Source organism: Pteropus alecto, unplaced genomic scaffold, assembly GCF_000325575.1.
Source record: "Pteropus alecto unplaced genomic scaffold, ASM32557v1 scaffold123, whole genome shotgun sequence".
Classification (NCBI taxonomy): Eukaryota; Metazoa; Chordata; class Mammalia; order Chiroptera; family Pteropodidae; genus Pteropus; species Pteropus alecto.
This window is the reverse complement of record NW_006433950.1, coordinates 6,371,520-6,377,226: the sequence shown is the minus strand read 5'-3', so window position 1 is coordinate 6,377,226 and position 5,707 is coordinate 6,371,520. Positions and strand designations below refer to the sequence as shown.

The 5,707-nt window shown below is 54.0% G+C and overlaps 1 protein-coding gene across 1 annotated transcript in view; it reads right to left on the bottom strand.

Moving 5' to 3' along the window:
* SLC6A2 (solute carrier family 6 member 2) overlaps positions 1 to 5,707 on the bottom strand; it is a 39,220-nt gene that overhangs the window by 28,020 nt on the left and 5,493 nt on the right. The gene's annotated exons all lie outside the window — the stretch shown is intronic.

Below are 5,707 nucleotides of genomic sequence, written 5' to 3'. Positions count from 1 at the left end.
ACCTGGACCTGGAAGACAGAGAGGCAGGGCGTGAGCCCCTAGACCCCGTGCAGCCCAGACCTGGCCCATGGGGCGCCTGGGTCAATGTTGGCCAGAGCCTCGGGGGTCCTCGTTGATCTGCTCACTTCCCAAGGGCTACTGTGCAGTAGGTACCTAGAGTTACACGGGACAATTAGTAAAAATCATCTTAACAGTAATAATAGTTGTAGTGTTAGTAATAATTATAATTTTGAGGTTCTGTAATCAATTTAGTAAAATCTAGGTTAATCCAAGCGAAACAGGCATGTTCTTGCACGATTCACCTGGCCTTCAACACGCCAGCACACACTGCGAAGTGCCACGGCGAGGTTCGCAGGTGCGGTCTGTACCAAATTTATTTCTTTCATGAATCATCGCTTTGGAGAAAGCCAATTGCCCCAAACCTTTCCTTTAATAGGTAAGAAAATTGAGACCAGAGAGGGAGAGACAGTGCCCAAAGTGTCATGGGATCGAGTTTCCCATTTTGCTCATACCTATGTCATTTTAAGGTCACGCAGGGCTTTCCCAAACTTCATCTCACTGGACTCTTCTGAGCCTCACAATAGCTCGCAGACATAACCAGATGGTCATTCCATCCCCCCGCCCTGGGAAATTGAGGGCAGAGAAGGAAGTTGACTAGGTCCTGTTTGCACTGCAGGATTCGAAATCAGACAGTATTCGAAATCAGGCAGCTGAAGGTAAATAGACACTGGAGCAAAGAGGTCACAGGCACACGTCTCTGGCCAGGGAGGGTGCCGCCCTGGAGCATTGCAGGAAGTAGAGGGGTCCCTTGGCAATGGGCAGCTCTTGATCCCTGGGAGAATTCCTGGGGGCATTAGACACAGCTGAGTTCTAGAAACAATTCTCCGTGTGCCTGGAAGTCTGGGGTGAGCTTAGCGGGCTCTGACTCTGTGAGGTGACTCACTGGGACACATGCCCGTCAGCCCAGGTGGCAAAGCTCGACCGAAGTGAAACGCCAGCCCCTTTTCCCGACATGGCTGGTGGTGGCCAGGCCAGAGGCACACTCCTCTGGCCACTGGCCTTTGGCTGAGATGCTGTAACCTTGGAAACCAAACACTCTCTGTCCCACCCACACCAGGAAAGCGCAGAAATTGGAAAATATTTAATGATAATAACATCAGAAATATAATATCCCCTACGGAGTTTCTGGCAATTTCCACACAATGCCTCATTCAGTCTTCTCAACAACCCTAAAACTCAAAGATTATTACTACCTCCATTTTCCAGATGGGAAAACTCAGGCTCCAAGCTAGCAGAGAACTGTGGCTGTCACCTGACACCCAGGGTCAAACTCACCCAGCCCCTCAGACGATCAGTCCTCCACTTTCTTCCCAGGAAGCCCAGGGCTGTTAGGGACAAAGTATGAAAGGCTGGCTCCAGTGCTCTTAGACCCAGCGCCTTCTGTAGCAGGAGATGGACCAACAGGGTGAACAGTAGGGAAGAAGCTCCTGGGACGTGAGCACCTCCCGGTGTCAAGCAAGGCACTGGGCATTGGGCATCTGTGACTCCATTTACTCTTCCCAGAGACCATCTGAGGCAGCAACTGCTATACCCATTTTTCAGAGAAGAAAACTGAGACTTGGAAAAATTAAGTGGCTTCACCAAGCTCACCCAATTGGTAAGTGATGGGTCTGGGATTTGGACCCAGGTCTGCCTGGCTCCAGAGCTTCAGAACCATTCTCAATATATTCTACAGATTCCAGAACATTCCAGCCTAGATTAAGGACAGTCTCGGCGGAGGAGGTGTTCTGAAACTGGGGGTCTGGGGCCACCTGAGCCACCTAGTCTGTTGGTCACAGGCTGGTCTAACGCTCCGGCCCCTGCTCCAGGCTGGACTTCTTTGAAACAGCCACACGCCTACCTATCTATCTCTTCCTCGCCACATTTCTGGCTTTCGATCTGCACCCTGGTCCCTCCACACAGAGAAGGCGGGTCTGGCCCGTGAACCCACGTCTGTCCACACTGTCGACAATAATGCGATGCTGGCGATGCTGACGGAGAGAGGCGGTGGCGGTGAAAGTAACGAGACCATTTACTGAGCTTCTGTCACATACCAAGCCACACACTAAGGTTTCACATAACTGTTCATTTAAAACTATCCTCGAGAGATAATTATGACGAATCCATTTAATAGACGAGGAAACTGAGACTTAAAAAGGCCGAGTTGCTTGTCCAAACTAGTAAGGATGCAGCCTGGTTTCAAAGCTGGAGTTGTCTGAGCTTCACTTTGCCTCATGGCCACCTGTCACTCCCCTTGGGGGCCTGGAGCCAGAAACTAGGGGAAATAGACACACTAAACTGTTTAATAGGCCTGGAGACGGAAGTCAGTGGCCCCAGGGACTATGGGGAAGGAAAAAGCCAGGAGTCACAGTTCAGGTCTTGGCACCAGTTTGCCACTGGCGACTCCACGTCGTTTTCCACAAGGAAGGAAAAAGCAACAGCAGCCAACTAACCGGGCGTCTCACATTGGCCAGTTTTCTTAACTCTGAAACTCTGGGTGGCACTGCCCACAGGTAGGTGAAATGCCCCGTCTGAAATTCATCTCCCCTCGTGCTGGCTGGGAGTCCCAGCCAAGGGTGTGTGATGTACACATGAACTTCCGCACGCAGACACACTCACACATTCACACACACGCGAGGAAAACCACTGCCAACTGTGAAAGCGGTTCCGACTAGTGGCCTTCAGGTAGATTTAGTAAACAAAAGCATCTGTCCATCACCTCCAGCCCAATACACACTGCCTGACACCCTCCCATGAGGGAGGAACCCTACTGGTCTCAGAGTGGTTCTGGAACCCTCTGGGCCAATGCTGAGTTCTCAGGAAGGGAAGCCCAGTGGTCGCCAAGTTCTGAGCTGGAGCAGAGCTTGTTCGGGTAAGGAGGACCCCAGGAAAGGGAAGGGGAGCGCCTGCAGGAGGGGGCTCAGCAGGAGGCGGTAGGGACCAGGTCTGGTGGAGAATTGAGGGGAGGAAGAGGGAGTGTGACCAGGGAAGGGCTGCAGGACAGAGAGGAGGGTCCCCTGAGACCCAGCTGGACCCGCGTCCCAGACTGTTGAGGGCTCGAATCCACAAACTGAATGCTGGCCACACCCTGACATGTTAAGAAGCAAAAACCCACTGAAATGTCCCTTTGGTACCCGCAGCTCAGCTTATGGGTTATCACTGCGGCCAGCTTTCGCCAGAGTCCCAAGAAAACCTTGGCCAATGCCTAGGGCAGCCAGGTTTGGCCCTCCTCTCTAAACATCCCAAGGGCAGGGTAAACACCAGGTGCAAGAGAGGATGAGATTTCAACAGGAGATAGCGCTGCTCCCAGCGGGCTGACCCGGACATGTGCTGGGCTGGGGACACAGGCACACATCGAGATCTACGCTGCACATGTCTGCAGATTTAGAGGTGACACATTAGGCTACAGCTGCTCACTAAACCACGTTCTCCCCTCCTACTTGGTAACTAGACCTCTGTAACGGTCCCGTATAAAGTTCGTGTTTGGAACCCTCAGCTTTTGGTGCTGGGCACTGGCATATGTCGGCCTGGTGAGCCCCGTCTGCCCCTCGCCCCTCCCGCCCCACCCGGGCTCCGTCCAGACCTGTGTAAGGGCTTTTGCGCATGCGTGTGGCTCTCACGCCCATCTGTCCAAGCTCCGTCCACAGCCTCTGCAGATAATGGGCCTCTGGCCTCCCCCTCGGGCCTGGGGCTGAGCCAAGTCATAGCACGGTTCACGTTCCAGAAGAAGGAGCCAGGCGGAAGGCCCACACAGACCCAGAGGGGGTTGGGGCGCTTGGGCGGGGAACTCCGGTTATCTGGAGCGTGGTGGGGGGTGGGAGGCCCTCTTGGCCCTGACCAGGTGAGAAGATTTGGAGGGCAGAGCGGGGGGGCTCTCTAAAGCACAGGGCCCGGGACAGACCCCCTGTGGCATCATAAGAAAATAATATATATATATAGCCTCTGCTCTGGGTTCCTGACACAGAGCCCTTAAAACTCTTGTAACCTCTGAGGAATGGGGCTGATAGAGAAGTGCCTGACACTGAGCTCCTAAGTCCTTTGGAATTTTCTGGGTGATAGGAGTGCCTTTTGTTCTCGTAAAGAGACTCTTGGTGGGCTCCCGCATAGGGGCCGGTCCCCAGAAAGACACAGCTATGATGACAGGTTTGGAACTTTTAGCCGCAACCCCTACCCTCCGGGGCTACCCGAACGGGCAGCCACGTCTACGTGGGGACGCTGCCGTGAGGTCCGGGAGCGACGGCGTTGGGAGGAGTTTCAGGTTGGTGAATGCGCCCACCAGGAGTGGGGTGCACCCTGACTCCATGGGCACAGAGTCTCCCGCACTTTGGACCTTTCCAGACTTGGCCCGAACCACCTCTTCATCCTCTTCAAACTGTATCCTTTATCGTGTTCTTCGTAATGAACTGGTAAATGCAGGTAAGTGTCTCTGAGCTATTACAGCAAATTATCAAATGTAAAGAGGGGGACTTATGAACTCCAGATTTATAGCTGGTTGGTCAGGAGCATGGGTGACAACTTGGGACTCGTGACAGGCGTCTGAAGTGGGGACAGTCTTGTGGGACTGAGCCCTTAAGCTGTGGAGTCTGTGCTCGCTCCAGGTAGATAGTGTCAGAATTGAGTTGTAGGACACAAGGCCGGTGTCCTTAGTGCTGGAGAATGGGCCAGCGTGGGGCAAAGCCCCACACATTTGCTGCCAGAAGAATGCAGTGTTTAAATAAAAATGATGCTTCTCTTACCGCCTTGCCTGGATCTAGGGACAGTTCTGCCCCTCCCCCGCATCCTATTTCTGGCTATGTGACCCTGAGTGAATGCCACTTCTCAGAGCCTTAGCTCCCTCTTTGTAAGTGGGGTGGGGAACACCTGTGTTGCTGGTTTGCCGTGATAATCAGCGATCACGGAGGAGCACCTGGCTCTGAGTAGGTGCTCTGTAAATGGGAGCCACGTGCCGCCATCCCTCTCGGAACCAGATGGGACACACGTCTAAACTGGAAACCACAAGCCGAGGGGCGTCAGTGGTTGAAGGTGGCCGGGGCCTTTGCAGAGCACAGGCCGGCACAAAGGACTTTGAGGCAGCTCCTTGGACGCCTCATGTCACTGTCCCAAGTGAGGCTTGTATCCAAACATACTGCTGACCATGGGCAAGTGTAACACCCCCACCACCTCCAGCCCCATGCTTAAAAGGGCCCCCACAGTGCTACCCAGGTCCTCTTCAGCATTGAGGACCTGTGCCCTGCAGGGGGCACTGCTCGGGCCTCAGCTGTCAGTTTTCGGGAACTGCCTAACCGAAGAGGGCCACCTTGCTCAAGGCCACAATCCTTTCCCAGAGCATGTGGCATCATCCAATAACTGATCAATACCAGGGCATACAGTCCCCGTCCCTGCACCCCAACTCAGGACAAGTCTGGAGGGCCCTCTTGGCTTCCGAGTTCCCGTGACCAGCTGAGGCTTTGCTGGGAGCTCAACCCCTCTGGTAGGCACTGCCTTCTCCCCTTCTCTCCAGCCCTCCTGCTGCAGCCTCCACCTACTCCCTCTCCCCCCCAACTCTCCTTCAGAGCCATGGAGAACAAAACAAAGCAATTCTTTGTGCCCCGGGTGTCAGGCATAGGGTCCCCCTCTGAGTCTTTGCCAGTTCAACAGCCGGTGTCCCGTGGCCATTTGGGAACACTCC